Source organism: Astatotilapia calliptera, chromosome 14, assembly GCF_964374335.1.
Source record: "Astatotilapia calliptera chromosome 14, fAstCal68.1, whole genome shotgun sequence".
Classification (NCBI taxonomy): Eukaryota; Metazoa; Chordata; class Actinopteri; order Cichliformes; family Cichlidae; genus Astatotilapia; species Astatotilapia calliptera.
This window is the reverse complement of record NC_137435.1, coordinates 17,118,698-17,131,670: the sequence shown is the minus strand read 5'-3', so window position 1 is coordinate 17,131,670 and position 12,973 is coordinate 17,118,698. Positions and strand designations below refer to the sequence as shown.

The following is a 12,973-nucleotide window of genomic DNA, read 5'->3' as shown; positions in this document are numbered from 1 at the left end:
TCAGCCTTGTACTCAGCTTTTAAAGGACGCTTACGAGATTTTTAAGTTGTATTAACTGAATACACTTTCATGTTAAGTTAACACAGAAATGTCTGTTCAAAATCGATATATTACTGAGCTAAGACTGTTTTCTTTATTTTCATTTCGACCAACTCATTAAATTAAGTTATCAACTGATTACAATGTGTACATGGAACAAACTTAATTTTTTATGCAGAAAAAGCTATTAATTTTAAGCTTTACTTACTAACCCCATGAATCATTTTTTAGAGTGTACGACAACTGAGGAAGTTCAGGGTCTCTCCAAAGATCCTCAGGATTTTCTATACAGGCGCTGTGGAGAGCATCCTCACACAGAACATGACATCGTGGTTTGGGAACAGCTGTGTGAAGGACCAAAAAGCTCTCCAGAGAGTGATCCGTACAGCAGAACGCTGCTGCAGGATTGCTCTCCCCCCGCTTCAGGACACCTACACCAGGAGATGCCGGACTAGAGCAGCGCAGATACTGAAGGACCCGTCCCATCCTGGCAACAAACTGTTCCAACTTCTGCAATCTGGTAGAAGGTTCCGCATCTTCCGGGCAAGGACAGAGAGACTCAAGAGGAGCTTCTATCCCCAAGCCATCCGTGCCCTAAACACACACACCCGCCCTCTCACATCATCTATTATTGACTGAGTCAGGACTCTTCCAGACACTAAACCAAGGCACAATGTACATTTCAATTCCTTTAATTTTAAATATGTTTATATTGTCTATCCTGTAAAATAGTCAGATGTCTATTCATATTAATGTACAGAATTCACCTGCTTGCTGCTACTACTGCACATTCACCCAATGTATATACTACATATATATATACATATATATATATATATATATATATATATATATATATATATATATATATATATATATATATATAATGTTTTTCCTCTACATCCCCCCCAATTTTTTTGCAATTGTCGAGGAGCGTGTCAGGCTACATTTCACTGTGTGTTATACTTGTATAACTATGCATGTGACAAATAAAGAACCTTGAAACCTTGAAACCTTGAAGAATTAGGAAGCTTCTACCTTATTCACAAGGAGTAACCACAGCAGACAGCACCACATATATGATTTATCAGAATTTTCTTTTTAACACCAAATGCCTTTCCTGACAAACCACTAAAGGGATTTGTATCTTCTGCTGCCAGGAACTCTTCAAACCTTTTTAAGTTAACATGCTAGCACTACAGTTAGAGTCCATAGACTCCTTGGGTGGCAGCAACTTGGTGTGGTCTATTTCTTAAGTTTCTCTTTTCACATACCAGGCCAGATCAAGGGAATATCCTTTTAGACTTACTGGCTGTAAACAGTAAGGACCCAGGACACAGACAGCTGTAGTGAGAATTGTTTTGTTTTTCCTTAGTGTTTGGCTGAGTTTGCAGGTGGTGACTTTCCAACTGTCACCACCCACACTCTCTCCAGATCCCAGCGTCAATGAAATGGACGATTCAAGCCGCAGACTGTACCACCACAGGGGTTTTTTCCCAGAACCAGAGGGGGGAAAAAATACTAACTACCACAATAAGTACAACTGGGACTAAAAACTCTGGCTGGGCATTTCTTTATTTTTATTTTTACTTGCAAATAATTACAAAAGCAGAACCAGATTGATGCTAAAGCAACGGGAAAGTGGATTTTGTTAGTGATGCTGTGGATGATGTTGCAGTAGAGTCTATAAGAAGAGAGATTGTAATCATTTTTACACATTAATTTCATCTTTATTGTGTGCTAGTTTGTGAAAACTATAGTTGGCAAAACTAAACTCATCAAAGTGGATGCATCAAATACAAAAAACAATCAGAGATCACTGCTATGCTATGCTATGTTATTACACCTCAGGGGTAATCAGAGATTAACATGATCGAAGCAGCAGCATTTATTGGACATTAGAATTGTTGGAGGTTATTAAATCTCAGGACCAGAGGTCACCACCATGCTTAGACACTAATCCTCACCAATAGTTATCAAAAACCAGCAGTATCAAGTTCAATTCACCTTAGCAGCAGGAGGTCACCACTGTGATGGACATTGAGCCTCTTGTGCAGTTGGTGTTGTCTAATCCAAGGAAAGACAGGAACAGGAAATGCGAAACTGGGGAAAGAAATACATTTTCAGTGCGCAAAGAAGAGAGAAGCTGAGTCAGTGGAAAATGGTAATGTATGCAGGGGAAGTGGTGAGGTTTCATTTCCTACCGATGGTGGAGGATGTGGTCTACCAAGACAGATTCTTTTTTCTTTTTTGTTATCTCTTCCAACCTCTGTTTTGTATTGTTAATTGCATTAATCAGGTTGGTTCTCCCAAGTTCATGAGAACATTGGATGGTGATTATTGGTCATACCGTCTAAGAGGGCACACAAAATTAATTATTAACTAATACTATTAACACAGCATTGGGGTAAAGACATTCTTCGTCTTTGGTTTTTATGCCCATCAGTTTGAAAAAGTATGCTTGGCTCCAAGTGACATAAGGTTTGCATCAGATGGTCAGCAGAGCTAATCTATAGGGTGGGCCATTTATATGGATACACCGTTATAACATGGGAATGGTTGGTGATATTAAAGTCCTGTTTGTGTCACATTAGTATATGTGAGGGGGCAAACGCCTCAAGATGGGTGGTGACCATGGTGGCCATTTAGAAGTCGGCCATCTTGGATACAACTTTTGTTTTTTCAATAGTAAGAGGGCCATGTGACACATCAAACTTATTGGTAATGTCACAAGAAAAACAATGGTGTGCTTGGTTTCAACGTAACTTTATTCATTCATGAGTTATTTACAAGTTTCTGACCACTTATAAAATGTGTTCAATGTGCTGCCCATTGTGTTGGATTGTCAATGCAACCCTCTTCTCCCACTCTTCACACACTGATAGCAACACTGCAGGAGAAATGCCAGCACAGGCATCCAGTATCCGTAGTTTCAGGTGCTGCACATCTCGTATCTTCACACCATAGACAATTGCCTTCAGATGACCCCAAAGATAAAAGTCCAAGGGGGTCAGATTGGGAGACCTTGGGGGCCATTCAACTGGCCCACGACCACCAATCCACTTTCCAGGAAACTGTTCATCTAGGAATGCTTGGACCTGGCACCCATAATGTGGTGGTTCACCATCTTGCTGGAAAAACTCAGGGAACGTGCCAGCTTCAGTGCACAAAGAGGGAAACACATCATCATGTAGCAATTTCAAATATCCAGTGGCCTTGAGGTTTATATACCACATCAAACTATCACTTTTGTTGTTCCAACAGTCTTGGAGGGATCCATCCAATGTGGGTTAGTGTCAGACCAATAGCGGTGGTTTTGTTTATTAACTTCACCATTCCCATAAAAGTTTGCCTCATCACTGAACAAAATCATATGCGTGAACTGAGGGTCCTGTTCCAATTTTTGTTTTGCCCATTCTGCAAATTCTGTGCACCGATCTGGGTCATTCTCGTTGAGATGCTGCAGTAGCTGGAGTTTGTAAGGGTGCCATTTGTGAGTAGCTAATATCCGCCGAAGGGATGTTCGACTAATGCCACTCTCCAGTGACATGCGGCGAGTGCTACGCTGTGGGCTCTTGTTGAATGAAGCTAGGACAGCCACTGATGTTTCTTCATTAGTGACAGTTTTCTTGCGTCCACATTTTGGCAAATCCAACACTGAACCAGTTTCACGAAACTTAGCAAGCAGTTTGCTAACTGTAGCATGGGAGATGGGTGGTCTCGTAGGGTGTCTTGCATTGAAATCTACTGCAATGACCCAGTTACTGCGTTCGTCAGATATCAACACAATTTCGATTTTAACCTCTTCGACATGTCAATGGAAACTTGTAAATAACTCATGAAAGAATAAAGTTACGTTGAAACCAAGCACACCATTGTTTTTCTTGTGACATTACCAATAAGTTTGATGTCACATGGCCCTCTTACTATTGAAAAAACAAAAGTTGTATCCAAGATGGCCGACTTCTAAATGGCCACCATGGTCACCACCCATCTTGAGGAGTTTGCCCCCTCACATATACTAATGTGCCACAAACAGGACTTTAATATCACCAACCATTCCCATGTTATAACGGTGTATCCATATAAATGGCCCGCCCTGTATAATCCACCAGGTTTCCTGTCTGATTATTTTAGTTCCCTTTCATCTCCAGTCTGCCCTAGTTTCATCTCTGGTTCTTGCCCCCACCATCTCCTGTGGAAATCAGTCTTGTCTCCATATTTGTTTACCTTCTGTCTCACCAGTCATGTTCTCTTGTCGGTCTGTTTGTGTGTCTCAATCTCTGTCTCAGTGTTAGTTTCCTGTTTTATTGTGATACCCCTTGTCTCAGGTGCATTATGTTTAGTTTTGCTTCCTGTGTCTTGTCAGTTAGATTCTGTTTAGCTGTGTTCTCTAGGTGTGTCCTTGCTTTCCTGATTCCCTGCTGTGTACATATTGTCTGGGTATCCCTCCGTTCTTTGTCACATCAACATAATTCATTCCCCGAGGTTATGTGCTCTGTGTTCATGGTGCCTCGACTTGTTTTTAGTCATAGGTCCTGATCCTGGCCATGCTCCTTCATAGTTTTGTATTTTGTTCTTAAGTTGATGAATTTCAGTAATAAAGCTGTGTTGGAGGTCATGTCAGCCTGCACGTGGGACGATCTTTCTGCTTCCACACAACCACCCCGGGACAATTTTATTCTTTGGAGCCTCGCAGGAATAATGCATGAGAAACAGTAAATCAGAGGGTGAACATGAAAACTTCACACAGATAGGCCCCAGCCTATCTAAGCCCAGGACCTTCTTGCCACAAACCAATAAACACACACAAACAGTAAAAAGCAGAAAGTTAAGACATTGCCATCTTAAATGAAAGAACCTGTGAATACTGTCACGGTTCTGGGTCCGTTGGACCCAGTATTTTGAGTTTATTATGTTTTGGTTTAATTTTGCATCATGGATTATTTTCTTGTTCTCTTGTTGTGGTTGTGATGATTATTATTTGAGTTTCATGTTTCTGTTATCCATGTTTTAGGAATTGTGGTTTCATGTATAGTTCAGTTCCAGGTGTCATTTTCTGTCTCTCTGTGTTGAGTCCGTGTCTCTGAGTTGTGATTCATGTTTCCTGTTTTATTGTGAAAGTCTTTGTCTTATGTTAGTGTGTGCAGCTTTGTTCCCCATGTCTCGTTAGGCCTGATCTCTCCCAGCTGTGTCTCCCTCCTGTTGCCGAGTCCCCCGTTACTACCCTGTGTATATAAGCCCTGTGTTTTCCCATGCTCGGTGTTGTGTCGTACCCTCAGATTATGCCTGTGTGTTCCTATTCTCCGGATTCAGTGGTCACTTCATGTTTTGTTTTCGTACCAGCAATAAAGCTGAGGTTTTTGAGTTTCACGTTAGTGTCTGAGTCCTGCGTTTGGATCCTCCTCTCCGCCTGCCCGCACACAGAGCCCTGACAGATACTAAGGAATAGATTTTTGAAGAGTCATCCCATCATGGTTTGTATATCCAATGCGGGCGCAGAGGAGGTACAAATTAGAGAACGGAGAAAAGCCCTTGGTTTTCTAAGGGGTCACTTCTGCTGGCCACAATTTTAATTTTTTGCCTGACCTTTGATTTTCTTTGAAATTTTAGTTTGAGGTTACTTTTACATTTGTTACATTTATGGCATTTGTTAAATAAAGCTTTTAACTTTGTTATTCTCCTGAGCATTTTCTTTTCCTGTTCTTTGAATTTTTTTGTTGTTGCTGTTAAAATAGCCATTTATTTTCTTAACTGTTTATTCAGTTAAAATGGTGCAGGATACTAGGTTCAGGTCATCAGTATATCACAGCGACAAGACACAGAGACAGGCAACCTTTTACACTTGCAACCATGCTGTTATATCTGTTGTGTAGTTCATGAGCACATACTGAGAAGGTTGACTGTACATTTAAAGCACCTGTAACACCTGTTAAGATGTAAAGCTGTAACACCCTCCCATCAAATTTGACCAATGTAAAAGTTTTATGTCTGAAAAATGTTGCGCATTTGACTAGACTGACCCAAGATTCCATGATTTTATCTACAAAGAGGATTTCAACACACAAAATAAATTTTATTAATTTTAACACAATTGCGTGTGTGTTTTATTCAACATTCGTACACCCTTGATGTTACTGTTGGCGAGGAGGAGAGAAACCAACTTAAAAAAGTAAAACATTCCTAAAAGTAAAATATTCCTCGTCAAAAGTGACACAAGAGGTGTTACTTCATTTCACTGTATAAACATTTTAAGTGGTTTCAAAACAAACGTTCTTAGTAACTTTCACCCAAAGTAGTATCTGATAAACAGTATACTATGGATCACCTCATTATTTCTTATTGTCAAATTAATCCAGAAATTAATTTGAATTAGAACTTGACTTCTAGGTGTATAAGCTCTGATCAATGAGACATACAGGTCATAAATAACAAACAGAAGTTCAAAAACAGCCAGTTTCACTGATCTGTAGTGCTGGGAGTCAATATAGAGGAGAACCTTTCCTGGAGTGTGAACACCTCCGAGCTGCTGAAAAAGGCCCAACAGAGACTGTACTTCCTGAGAATTCTCAGGAGGAATAACATCACACAGAGACTGCTGGTGTCCTTCTACAGAGCCACCATTGAGAGTGTTCTAACTTACTGCATATGCATCTGGTACACTAGCTGCACAGGGGCTCAGAGGAAAGCACTCCAAGGGATCATTAACACCGCCCAAAAGATCACTGGCTGCCCTCTCCCCACACTGGAAGTTCTACACAACGCCCACTGTTTTAAAAAGGCCCAAAACATCATAAAAGACACCTCACATCCTGGCCACTTCCTGTTCGAACTGTTGCCCTCAGGCAGACGGTACAGGGCAATCAGAGCAAGGACTAATAGACTCAAACACAGCTGTTATCCAACTGCAATAACACATCTGAATACTACAAAAAAATGTCCATCACGCCACTCTTGTGTTAATCTATGCACGGTCTGAAGCATGTGTGTGGGAATGTATGTGAATGTTTTACTGTTATATCTTATTAGTATTTTAAGTATTCTATCTATTTTATTTATTGAATTTTATTGTTTTATTTATATTTTGATATTGCTAGGGATGATGCAATGATCGGGGACCATTCTTAATTTCGTTGTTCTCATGACAATGACAATAAAGTTTCTGATTCTGATTTCTGATTCTGATTCTGATTTATTGCCTAAATATAGAACAGTGTATCAATTATTTAATGGTAAATGGCCTGCATTTGTATAGCGCTTTAATTAGTCCCTAAGGACCCCAACGCGCTTTACACTACATTCAGTCATTCACCCATTCATGAGTGGCTGACCTGCTCTGCCACCTGAGCTACAGCCACCATATTTTATCACCAATGTGGCTATTGTTGTTTGATTGATTGATTGATACTACTTTATTTATCCTGAGGGAAATTGTTTTAAAGGCTGCCAGACGATCTGGCACCATCATAAGCACCCCTTCCGACCATACATAGAGTACACAAACATAACATTGGGAAGACAGGTCAGAGAGGTATGAAAAAACAATGGAAATACACAATACTTGAGGAAAGAGGAGGAGAAAAAAAGAAGTCCTCCCAGACTGAGCTCCTAGGGGAGAGCAGTTTGAGAACAGAAAAAAAACACCTCAGCACAGAAAGCACATAAATCTTCAAATTCAAATTTTATTTGTCACATACACAGTCATACACAGTACAATATGCAGTGAAATGCTTACACAACTGCTCGTGACCTAAAGAAAAAAGAAAAGGCTATGAATAAGATAGGAAATGAATATGAAAATTAAAAAGGGTAAATTTAACTAGGAAGGAATAAAATAAAATAAAATAAAATAAAATATAAAAATTAAAGTTAAAAATGAAATAACTGTACAACACAAATTAGAATGAAGGGTAAATTTATCTGGAAAAGAATAAGATAAAATATATAAATTAAAGTTGAAAATAAAATAACTGTATAGAAATATATAAGAATGTAAGAAGAAATAAATATATATATAAATATATTTCTTATAAATATATATATACACAATAACAGCAGCTGTACAAGTATTAAATGGAAATGAAGAAATATAATGTCCAGTGTTGTGCAATCCACATTTGTAAGTGTCTTGTGCAGTGCAAATATGCTTAAAGTGATTTAAGTGATGAAGTGAAAACAATGTCCAGAATGTTCAGTGTGTGTGTAAGAACCATATGTGTGGGTCAGTACTGTGTGGTGGTGTGATTGAGAGACCGTATCGCCTGCGGGAAGAAGCTCCTCCTCAGTCTCTCTGTGTTGGTCTTCAGGGAGCGGAATCGCTTTCCTGACCTCAACAGAGAGAACAGTCTGTTGTTGGGATGGCTGAGGTCCTTCACGATCTTTTTGTTTGTTTGTTGGTCTGTTTGTTACCCGTCTAGTGTCCACAGTTTTCAAGATCTCATTTTCAAATTTTGTGTGGTGATTGTCAAGGGCGGAAATTTGGCATGGACGGAAGGGACATGTCCCCACCAATATCCAGCGATTATTGAATTGTCCCCACCAATAATTTGATCTCTTCGAGTAAAGAAAGACAAACCCGATAGAAAGAAAAAAGAAAAACGATCTGTCTCATTCACCCAGCGGTGCAGAAAGAGTTAAATTACGTCCTCTAGTGGAGTTCTACCTCATGTGACAAATATGGACAATGTGATTGGCTGTGCCTTTCAGGGAGCTCTGTTTAGTTTTAGCAGCGGCAAACCTGCGCTGCGAGGACCTGCAAGGAGGAGAGGACGATGGCAGCAAAAAGGAAGAACCTGGATATAAGAAAGTCGTTTTGAAAGAAACCTGTAAGTCACTTAAAGTCAAGTTCATTCATAAAATGTGTCCGTCATGTTACAGGCCATGCTAGGCCATACATGCCAACACTCCTGATTTTTCCGGGAGAATCCCCAATTTCAGTGCCCCTCCCGAAAATCTCCCAGAGCCACCATTCGCCCCAATTTCCCTCGATTTCCCACCTGGTCAACAAAATTGAAAAACCATATCCCAGACTGGCCCAGCCATTTCCAGTTTCCAACAATGGCTACTATTACTACAGCTACTTAGTTTTAATATTACTCTTATTACTCTTTCTGGGTCGCAAAATAAACTTTTAACGTATTTTCAAGCGAGAATGTAGCTGTGTAAACTTCAAATATCTGAGCCGACGAGAACAGCAAACTCCTGGCACATCGTTTTCAAACCCCCGCGGTCTTTCGCTAAAGTTACTTAAATAACTTAAACATGTTATTGTTTGGCCTTTTTCAGCGTTTTATTTGTTCGTGAGTAAATGGGTTTGGCTGAGATTAAAGTTATTAGATTAGATTAAATAAAACTTTATTAATCCCTCGGGAGGGTTTGTCCAGCGGTTTTCACACAGCTTAATAAACGTCAAACAGAAAACTGATTAAACAGAAGTGTGAGATGGTCGAGAATTTACGCCAGTGTCCTGTTATATTTTAGATAGCAAGGAGCAGACGGCAGAGGGTCACTCCACTGAGAGAGCTCGTGACGTAATTCTGAAGGCTGGATCATCGCAGTCGCTCACTTCCGGCCCACCCGGCTTTCGGAGGACCCGGCCCACTTAGACCGCGAAGGCTGGGTCCTCAGGTGGACGCAGCTTCTGAATTTGGACACCCCAGGCCTGTTTCCGGCCGGACAATAATAACGGTGACATTTTACTTATTTTATCCGATAAATAAACATTGTAAGATTAAAATTTTTGTATATATATATATATATATATATATATATATATATATGTGTGTGTGTGTGTGTATATATGTGTGTGTGTGTGTGTATATATGTGTGTGTGTGTGTGTATATATGTGTGTGTGTGTGTGTATATATATGTGTGTGTGTGTGTATATATATATATATATATATATATATAAAGTCACAAACTGCAAGAATATATCTTAAAATCTCAAGTTTTTTATAGTCTTTAGATGCCTATGTTGTCAACTAATTCTGCTCCAATCATATACACTCCTAGAAATTCCTGTAAATTGATGGCAGAATTCTAGCAGTAGCATGCTGTTTTTCCAAATTACGGTAGAATAATGTTAAGTCTAATGTTATTCTGTTGAATGATGACTGTTAAAAAACAAACAAACAAAATACAATTTCTTTTAGGGTACACTTTGTTTTGGCAATTGCAATTTTAGCAATCAGTGTTCATCCTCTGAATTTAAAGCATGTAAAGGGTAAAAAGATTCACACTTGAAAATGTAAATTGTGGTTTTGCATAGTATAAAGTCAATTTAGACCCGACTGTTATATATCATTTGTCATACAGTTTACTTATGACACATGACTTAGTAAATGAAATATGTCTTGGGCCATAGTCAGGTTAGGATTTTATGGTGGAAAGTTAAATATTGATTTTTACTGATTGGACACTTAAGCATTGTCTAATGCAAATGCCATGTAGGACCACATTTTTGTCTTTCATCTGTGAATAGTTGTAAACTCATGCTAGGGTTAGCATCTGAACTAGACCCCTGAGCCCACAATTCGCTTTATGGGGGTACTATATACACCCAATGCATGAAGTTATGTGTTACTTATGAGCCACTTGACCTTGCTCAAGTCACTTCAAAATAGTATTAGCTATGGGCCTCTGTGCCTTGCCAATGTGACAATGAGCTCCCTTAAATAAAGTAAAGATTAACAACATTTACAGAGTGGGACATATTACCCACTCTTAAAATGTTGAATCACATTTGCATCAGATCATTTAGCTGCCTTGATCAGTTAAGAGCCTGTCAGTTTCTTCTCATTACTATGTGTAAGTAATATGAGTTGATATTAAAATATGTAATATGCAATAGTGAAACAGTGGTATTGTTCATTTTTCTCTGAGTAGTTATACCTGTGATTTTAGAATATTTTTCCAAACATTTCTGCTTGCACGTAGATAAAAATCTTCAACACTATTAACCAGTGATGGGAATAATGGTGTTACAAGTAACGGTGTTGTTAACGGCGTTACTTTTTTCAGTAACGAGTAATCTAACTAATTACTATTTCTATTGTTTCAACGCCGTTACCGTTACTAACAAGAAAATGCAATGCGGTCATTTATATAAGTTTATAAATATATAAACTTATACAAATATAACTTTTTCTACCCTAGAGGGCTAAACATTTTTTTCAAGGTAACTCAATAGTTACTTTTCAAATAATTAGTTACTTTTAGAATCTTGTAACTCAGTTACTTTTTTTGAAGAAGTAACTAGTAACTTTAATTAATTACTTTTTCAAAGTAACTTGCCTGCTAGTAACACTGCTATTAACAAAGAGTGTACTTTCTGTTTTTTCACATAATCATCTTACAGATAACAACATAGTAACATTATCTACAGCTACTTTCAGTATCATTGATATTTATTTTGAGTCTTTTTCTCCAGCTGACTTCAGTAATTATTTATTATATAATTGTATATAATATATAATTATAAGTAATTATATATTATTTTAGACCCCATTCCCACAAGACTCCTCGAGGAAGTCCTACCATTAATTACTGCTTCAGTCTTAAATATGATCAACCTGTCTCTAATAATTGGCTATGTACCACAGACCTTCAAGCTGGCAGTAGGTAAACTCTTGACCTAGCGGTCTTAGCTAATTATAGGCCAACCTTCCTTTCATCTCAAAAGTTTTTGAAAGAGTAGTTGTAAAACAGCTAACAGATCATCTACAGAGGAATGGCTTATATAATGTCACGGTTCTGGGTCAGTTTCCACCCAGTATTTTGAGTCTATTATGTTTTGGTTTAATTTTGCATCAGGGATTGTTTTCTTGTTCTCTTGTTGTGTTAATGATGATGATTATGATGGTTATTATTAGAGTTTCATGTTTCTGTTTGTGTTTAGGATTTGTTCTTCGGTTGTGTCTGCTTAGTATATGTCTAGTCCCATGTGTTATTTTCTGTCTGTCAATGTAGAGTCTGCGTCTTAGTGTGATGGCTTCTTGTTCCTGTTTTATTGTGAAGGTCTGCGTCTCATGTGAGTGTGTTCAGTTTTACCTCTCGTCTCGTTAATGACTCCAAGCTGTGTCTCCCACCTGTGTGTAATCTCCCTGTGATTCTCTGAGTGTATTTAAGTCGTGTCTTCTGTGTTTGTAGTTGCTGGTCCGTCTGTGTATCCACCATGTCTCACCCGTGTGGTCTCCCTACTGTCCATCTCCTCTGCTCGTTCTCATTCTTGTCCAGGTTTGTGCTCTGTAGTTTAGTTGTTTCCAGTCTAGTTTAGTTCGTGCTCCATTTGCTGTTTGTCCATATTTATTTCGTGTTCAATAAACCACCTTCACTTCTCCACTACTGCCTGCGATTGGATCCTCATTTATTATTTTCACACGGCTCTCCTCACCCGCCGTGACATATAAGGAGTTTCTCTCAGGTTTTAGAGCTCATCACAGCACAGAAACAGCTTTAGTGAAGGTTACACATTATCTTCTTATGGCCTCTGACAGTGGACTCATCTCTGTGCTTGTCCTGCCAGATCTCAGTACAGCATTCAATAGCCTACTGTTGACCGTAATATTAGCGCGATGAGCACATGCTGTAGGTGTTACAGGTACTGGAGTCATTTTTTCTTACCAGGATATGTTCTTCTAGGCTGGACTACTGTAATTCATTATTATCAGGGTGTCTTTCTTTTTCATTCACATTTCTCACTCACTATGTGTTAATAGACCTCTATGCATTGATTCTTACTTGTTATTAATCTCTGTCTCTCTTCCACAGCATGTGGTCATGGCAGATGACTGCCCCTCCCTGAGCCTGTTTCTGCTGGAGGTTTCTTCCTGTTAAAATGGAGTTTTAAGGGTCTATCTTATGATATAAGGTTTGAACAAGTAATAAAAGGCTTTTATGTAAGTGGGTTAGCGCCATTAAAAATACATCAATGCA

General features: G+C 38.8%; 1 long non-coding RNA gene across 1 annotated transcript; it reads left to right on the top strand.

Annotated features, from left to right (window-relative positions):
• The first annotated feature begins 8,731 nt into the window (after positions 1-8,731).
• On the top strand, positions 8,732-12,973 carry LOC145420135 (uncharacterized). The gene is made up of 4 exons (XR_013901432.1): positions 8,732-8,864; positions 9,520-9,726; positions 12,188-12,274; positions 12,809-12,973. It is a non-coding gene; the product is annotated as an uncharacterized LOC145420135 (long non-coding RNA).